Source organism: Eumetopias jubatus, unplaced genomic scaffold (genome assembly GCF_037043125.1).
Source record: "Eumetopias jubatus isolate StellerSeaLion01/CBP00866 unplaced genomic scaffold, mEumJub1_p1.0 scaffold_8, whole genome shotgun sequence".
NCBI classification, from domain to species: Eukaryota; Metazoa; Chordata; class Mammalia; order Carnivora; family Otariidae; genus Eumetopias; species Eumetopias jubatus.
Genome location: NW_028274814.1, coordinates 57098859 through 57107573, shown reverse-complemented (window position 1 = coordinate 57107573; position 8715 = coordinate 57098859).

Sequence of the window (8715 nt, the reverse complement as noted above, 5' to 3'; positions counted from 1 at the left end):
TCTCTGAGAAGTTATTTCCATTTACAATTTTGACCTCAGCTAAAATTTCCAGTAGTATAGAGAATTGCTGGCCATTTTGTCAAAATAAATGACCACTCCTTCCAAGTGTCTAGTAAATAGTATGTGTGAAGGATGAATTAAATATCCCCATCTTAATTTTACTGCTAATATCTTTCTTTGTGATATTCATTTGTTTTGAGAAATGGCTAAAATTTAAAAAAATTTTTTTTTACTATATTCACATTAGAACAGTATACACTATTTTCATTATTTTGTTATTTGCTATTGCCTTTACTCTTTCATATAATATTTTCCCTTAGTGTTTTACTATAATATTAAGAAGGTACAATTTCTCTAAATGGCTCACTCTAAAACTGGTAATTACAACCCCCCCCTTTAATTCTTTAAACTCTGGAAATAACCATTCTATATAAATAAGAAAATCTACCATGTAATTACAGATATTTACTGATATCCTAGTAATTGTTGCATTTTAATAAATAGTAGGGAGTTCAATAGTGATTCTAATTCCTATTACCAGCTTAGAAAACCAAACAAAACATTTCTAGGAGGAGGAAATGGTACTTTAAGCCCATTGAAATTTAGTCTTGTTTACTTCTGCAGCTTCTTATTTTCACATGATCTCACACTGTGCTCTATCTGGATTGAACCACACTGGCAGCATCCAGGATATGGCGCGTTCTTTCTTTTCTGAGCATTTGCACATAATTTTTTCTATAATGTTCTTCCTCCAACTGATTTTCCCTAGCTAAATCCTCACTGACCTTTGGTTTCAACCAGCCATCACCTTTACTAAGAAGCTTTATCAAATGTCCTTAAGACTGAGCTAATTGTCCTCTCTATATGTTCCAATAGCACCTTGTCATCCCCTGAATTTAGACTTACATCACCTTATTTTAAAACTACCTACTATCTCACCTGACTCTCACCGGCCACCACCATAAACTCCTTAATCTCAGGGATTATTACTAGTCTCCCTTTATATCCCCAATCTTCAATTAGTAGTAAGTGCTCAGTGTAGATGTCCTGAATGAATTAGTAATTAGGTGGAGCACGAGACTACCCGGAAGTCCTCTAAAGACCTTTAGATTCATTTGCTAGGGTCAAGATCCTCCTGTATCTTATGAAAGCTAGTTCCTCTTTAGGAAGGGCAAAGAGAAGAACAGCCTGGAACTCAGAGGAAATGGAGAAAGGCCACTGGAATGGAATTATTGTTTACTTATCTTGATACTTAACTATTTTCCATTTTAGTGTATAAGGCAATATTTTAACATCAGCTACACTGAAGATAAGAGAAATTCAGATTGTTTTCTGATAAATAAGTAAAATATTTCCCACAGCTAGTTATTATACTAAAGGAAGAGAAACGAACAACACTTTGTATTATTACTTTTTGTTTATTGAAATTGTAGTTCCCATAAAATAAATGGAAGTATAAAGACGATAAAGCATATTTCCTTCCAAAAGAGAAAAATGCTAAATTATGGAATTAAATGGATGTGGCTTATTTTAGTTGATATAAAATACTGGCATTAGAAATAGTTGTATCAAAGAATTTTATCTGTTTTAAAAAGAAAAAAATTATGTTTCAAATAATACTGCAAATACTACATTATCTTCTCTATTAATTTTGTTTTTAAGTTCACATTAACCCAAGACAGATTTATATGAATGTTTAGGCAAATTTCTCCTTTTTAGTGTTGAAACTCCTTTCACATTTACATGAGACTTTGGAATTTTAGCCATCAAAATGATCTTCAATCAAAACACATTTGCTAGCAACAATGATTCGCATTCAACATGCAAGGAAATTCACATGTCATCATTAGATTTGGGAGACATAAGTTTAATCTATTTCTGGTTTGGTTCAGGTGAGGTTATTTATCGTATGGATCACATTCTGAAGAACAACTGTTTAAAAAAAACATTTTGTATAACACCAAAAAAAGTTGTTATTATTGTGGCTATGAAATGGCGTTCATAAAGGGAAAAGTTTTTCTTCAGGAGGGTGAAACATGTGTTTAAAGAGACACATCAGCCGGCTATGCAATAATTTCCTTTTTGACATGTTGAAGTAATCTAATGTATTACCAGCTACAGAATTGTTACAGCATCTGGTGTTTGTAGAGAACTGGACACCCATTTATTTCCTCCTTTCTTTAGCCCCAGACATCTGCCCCAGGAACCTACACTATCTATTTTTGTATTTATCAATGCTCCATTTGAAAAGGAATATTAATGTCAATTATCAGATAGCCATGACTTATGGAATCATAATGTAATGATCTTCCTCATATTTAAAAGTAATTTAGAAATGTGCCATAACATTATGCAAACCTAATAATATTGCAAAACTTGGATAACTCTTTTAACAATATTCCTATTTTCCTTTTAAATCTCTAGATCCTTTTGCTCTCTCTCCTATGATGATCTATTTTCTTTCACCTGCCCCCAAAAGCACTTGTTTCTCAAAGTTCTATTATCTCTGAAGTTCTCTTCCCTCTCTCTACAGCCTTTAGAACATATCTGCTCCTTGTTGGTTACTGAATATACATTCTTCTCCCTCTTCCTTACTAACAGAACCCTAATTTTGTTTAAACTGACAATGTGCTACCTAGAAATATCTGTCTTTCCATACCTTTCTTGATGCTGAGGTGGCCATGGGACACAGTTCTGGCCATGGAGTAAGTAGAAATCAGCCAGGGATTTAGGAAACCTTTGTTCTCCTGATATAGGTACTGCTAGTTCCTCCTTTTCTCTTTCTCCTTCTTTCTTAGGGGTAGAGCAACCATCTTGCAACTATGAGATCAGAAGTAGGAAGATGAAGATATATTTGCTAATGATGTGCAGGGGAGAGATGGAAAGACCCTTCTCTAAGACTTAATTGAGCCCCTTTTAAGACTCTGGATTGCCTACCTCCAGGCCTCTTGTTGCCTGAGACAAATAAACCTCTGTATGTTTAAGCCACTATTAGTTTTCTGTGCTTATTGCTGAACATTATCCTAACCTAGCCCCCTTTTAATTAGTTAACTAAGGACAAAAACATTTGATTCACTCCTGTTATATCATAACTTCAAGCTGTATTTATTCCTATTACTCATCTCTGATTACCACACAATGTGGCACTTGAAAGTGTATAAAACTGAAGGCAATATTTTATATCATGTGCAAAGTCAGACAAATTGCTTTTAGTTCAAAGGTCTGAGATTTATTGTGGCATTTCTCACTGTGATTTATCTGCAACATTTTGCTGTAGGTATGACATGATTTATAATTTGGGAACGCTGCTGATGGTTGATTTCCTTATGCCATTTCTGACCACAATTGATGTCAATTCATGTAAATCATTCCTGCAAATCCAGTCCAAATTAATCTTTTTGTAAATTTACTTTGTGAGAAGGTATGTCATATTTTATTAGACACAGATTTCAATTCCCTACTCTTCCTATATTGAGGTCGCTTAGCAGTGAGCAAGCAGTAGGCCACTGTAAAGACTAATTTATAATTAATAATGTACATATCTCTATGGATGTTCACATCTAGATCTATATCTGCATATCTATGTATATTTTAAGGTTTCTGTATTTATTATATATAGAGAGAGAGAACGAGTGGGGGGGGACAGAGGGAAAGAATCTCTAAGCAACTTCCCCACTGAGCATGGTGTGGGACAGGGGGTTCAATCCCATGAGATTATGACCTGTGCCAAAACCAAGAGTTGGATGCTTAATCAACTGAGCCACTCAGGTACCCCTGCATGTTTATAATTATGTCTAGATCTGACTGAGATATCAAGTAGTTAACTTAAATACAACTGTTTCTAAGGCAATGGTTTTGTTTTCCTCCCAGTCATCATGGATTCTACTTATTATCATGTAGTAAATTTCTAAGTCTAAATATATTCCTTCAGTTTCATAAAAGTTTGTGTTAATCAAAATTAGGCAAATATGCTTAATAAAGTCAATAATTTTTACTTTTGTAATGAAGAACATAAAATGAATTAACAGGTGAACATTTGGGTTATCAACACAATCATTCTAATGTTATTTAAAAAGATTAAAAATCATCACATTTTCAGTGGCATATTCATTCAAGAAATATTTACTGAGCATCTGCTATGAGCCAGACATTGTTCTGGGCACTTGGAATATATCTGTGAATAAAACAAAAAAATTTCTGCCCTACCAGGGGAAGACAAACAATAAAACAAATAAAATACACAGGGTTGTATGTTTAAAAGTGCTAAATGTGGTGGGCAATAAGTGTAAAGGCCTCTAAATGGGAACATATCTGGCATGAACAAGGCATTGCCAGGAGGCCAATCTGGGTAGAACAGAGCCCTGAGGGGGAAAGAGTAAAATATGAGGTGAGAAAGGATCAGGGAAGAGGTAGACAGATTAAGTAGAGCTTTGTAGACCATGTGAGAACTTTGCCACTTATTTAATGAAATGAGGAATCATTGCAGGGTTTTGAACATGTGTGACATGCTCTGAAGGCAAGGTCAAAAGCAAAGAGAGAAAACGCAGCAGGTAAGAGAAGATGGTGGCTTGTATCAGGAAGAAGCATTTGGATCCTGAATATATTTTGAAGAAAGAATCAACAGGACTTGGGGAGGTTGACTATATACTTTTTATCATGTATACTAGACATTTCTAAAACTGAAAAGGGATGCCATTAAGTATTCCGCCAAGACAAGAGACATAAACCAGAACTGTCCTGGACAAAACTGGACATATAATCATTAGTCATTAGTACCTTGAAAGAGCTTCCCCTCCTCACCATTTGCAGAACAATTTCTTCTCTTCCTTCCTCTACCGTCAAACTTTGGCCCATAATCCACAAAATTTAATCCATTTTGCAATTGTTTATCCTGGGTCAGAAAAAATGTCCTCTGGGAAAAATCTGCATTGAATTCTGGGAGAGAAATGTAGGAAGATAAAGAGAAGCAAATATTGCTTCAGAGTGTTTTTTACTTAAGTAGCCAGAAGGATGATGGGATGATATGCCATCCCCTGAATTGGGGAAACCTGAAGGTGGAAAAGGGTCTTTTTTTTTTTTTTTAAAGTGAGAGAAGGCAGAAGGGGAAAATTTATTCTGTTTTGTATATGTTAAGTTTAATATGTCTATTATTTTGGAAGTCTGTTAGTAATATCCAGGCTGTTGGGAATGGTCAGCCTATAGGCAGTATTTATAAGCCATTAAACTAGATGAGCTAACTGAGGAAGTAAATATAGATGAAATAGAGAAGATGACCAAGGACTGAGCCATGAGGTATTCCAGTGTTAGAAGATCATGCAGAAGGGGGTCCATCAGAGAAGACAGAAATAAATCACCTCAAAGTTAAGAGGAAAACCAAAAAATATGGTGTCCTGGAAGCCAGGGGAAGAGAGTTTACAGGAGAAAGGAATGCTAGACTTGTCAAATGCCCCTGATAAGTCAAATAAGAGAAGACTGAAAGATGTCCATTAGATTTAGTGATGGAAGGTCATTGGTAGGTTAACCATATGTTATCATTAAAACTTGACTTTTAATGATAGGAGGGTAGATATTAATTATGATGCAAACACAATAAATTATGATGCAAAGACAATAAACATAAGTCAGAACTGATCTGGGCAAGACTGGACAAAAGTTCACCCTAATCATTTGTGACCCCTTTACAGAAATACTACTTCTTTTCTCCTTTTCTCTTAAATCTGCTCCAGTCAGGTTCTTGCACCCATATTCTATAGAAACTGAACAGTTTTGCAATTATTTATCTGAGATCAAAAACAAATGCGTTCTGGACAAAAGCAGCACTGAATGATCAAATGCTAAAATTATATCACATTTCATCTTCTGCTAGATTTTGGTCAGCATACATATATACATAAATTTACTTCAATGTGCAGGTTGATCTGATTTATCTAGATCAAAGGTCAGCAAACTTTACAAGTAAAGGGCCAGATAATAAATATTTTGGCTTTGCAGAACATATGGTCTTTCTCATAACTACTCAACTCTGTCACTGAAGTATGAAAGCAGCCATAGATAATATGTAAACAAATTAGCATGACTATTTTCCCATACAACTTTATTTATGGACACTGAAATTTGAATTTCATGTAATAGTTTCATACTTTTAAGAATTATGCATTTTATATTGAGATAGTGGAAGATACACTACAGAAAGGTCCATGTACCCTTTACTCAATTTCCCCCAAAGGTAATATTTTGAAAAGACAGTACAGTATCACAACCGTTTAGAACATTTCCAACACCACAAGGATCCCTCATGCTTCCTTTTTACAGTCACATTCTCCTTCTCTACCACCCTCATCTACTCCTTAATCCCTGGTAACCATTAATCTGTTCTCCATTTCTATAATTTCATTATTTAAAGAATGTTCTATAAATGGAATAAGACAATAAGGAAACTTTTAGGGTTGACTTTTTTCACTCAGCATAATTCTCTGGAGAATCATCCAGGTTGTTGCATGTATCAGTAGTTAAATGCTCTGTTTTAAGTGGAAACTCCCTTACCTCTTTAAATCTTTATAAAATAACCATTTTATATTCTTGCCTGAAATTTCCAGTATCTGCTGTTCTCAGTGGCCTGCTTCTGTTTGTTATTTCTTCTGACTCTCACTCAAAGAGATCTGCCTTCCCATTGTTTGTGTAGCTAATTATTTTATGTTAATCATGAAACTAAATTGAGATACATTTTTTTCTCCAGGTAGGATTTCCTTCTTCAGCTGGCACCTGGGGGCACCACTGACTTGGAACCTTCATCTAGAATTTTGGCTCAATGGAGGAGACTCATATTTAGCTTCCTTCTGTTGCTTTTGGACTAAGGTCTAACATCCCAATACTAGTATTGCTCTTGTCTTCATCCTTAGAGCAACCTAGGTGCAGGGTGAGAGTGGGAGTGGGGTCATAAAGTTTTGCCATTCTTATAGACCTCCCCTACTTCTGTGGGGACCCATGCCATGTTGAAAAAAAAAAGTTTCTTTCCAGAAGCTGGAGGTGTTCTGGAGAAGATATTGTGTAGTGAGAAAGTCTCTCAGCACTCTTATCTGACATAAGGCTAGAAGCAAAGCTCAACGTTCTATATCTATAAGTTTGTTGATTATCCTTAAATTTCAATACATATGTGCATTGTACTTTTCTAAAATGTGTATGCTTCCATTATCCTCCTAAATGATTCAGGAAATTTAGCATGATTTAACTTTTCTTTGATATGCACCAATTCCCATCTTTACACATAGTTTAGGTCACTGAGTAAGTATACCAGTTCATATAGTTTTTATTTTTTTATTTTTTGTTTAAATTTTTTAATGAATTGTTTTAATAAGTTATTTTAATGAATTGTTTTTATAAGTATCAAAATTATGCATGTATAGATGTCAATAATCAAAAAAAAACTTGCAACAAAAATAATAGTATTTGTCACTTTTCCCCATTTCGAAATAACCCATCATCAAAGAAAACTATGTTTAGTATTTTTCATTTTTTGTTTTTTTCTGGCATCACTTTTTTTTTATCTAAGTAACTGGCTTTATGCTTTTTATCTATTTCTTCCTATGGAAGATGTAACTCTCAAATAATCCATTATACCTACAACTACACATACAATACTCCTTTTGATAGCATCCCAATATAGTCAATTATAATTTTGGTTAAATATGTATTCAATGCTTATATAGTTATGACTATATAAATATTCAAAGCTGCTATTACACTATGATTACACTTCTTGTCTTGTACAGCCTTTTTGTTTTTCCTGGAGTTCATAGTTGCCTTACTTTTGTATTTGCTTAGTTCTCTTTGTTCCTATTTCTACTTTCTTCCCAAACTGTACAAACAATGAAGATGTGACAGGAATATACAAAATTAACATATTAAGTACCTACTACGTGCTACTTACTGCCTTCATGAAGTTAACATTCTAGATCAGTAAGTTCAAACACTTAATATTCTAAATCACTAAGTTCAAACATTTAATATTCCAGCTCAATAGTTTCAAACACATTAGTAATGTACTGGTTTTTGTTTTTCCTTAGAATTTTCCCTCCTTGAGCCATTCATTTCCCCTGATCCAGCTGAACTGAATTAATAAGAAACTTAGTAAAAGGGAGACACACTGAAATAATGAATGAAGATGGTAGAAGCAGGTCCAAGTATATTAGGTAGAAGCAGGTCTAAGTAATTAAAAGAAATACACTTAGACTGTACTCACCAGTTAAAAGATACAGATTGATCACTAGGGCAAATAATCTAAGTGTACAGTCTTCACAAAAGAAACACCAAATATATTTATTTTTTGCATGCAAAGATCCAAAGTAAAAATATGAAAAAAAATTATATCAGGCAAATGTTAGCCAAGATGAAGTTGGTATAGTTATTTATATCAGATAAAACAAACTTCAAGATAAAAAATAACTATTAAGAATAGAATTGGGTGCCTGGGTGGCTCAGTTGGCTGTGTCTGACTCTTGATTTCCACTCAGGTCATGATCTCAGAGCTATGAGATCAAGCTCTATGTTGGGCTCCTCACTGGGCACAGAGCCTGCTTAAGATTCTCTCTCTCCCTTTCCCTCTGTCCCCCACCTCAAAAAAAGAATAGAATAAATCATCACATAATGATAAAGATTTCAATACACTTGGAAAATGTAGAAATTTTAAACCTTAAAATAACATGAATCACAATTAAT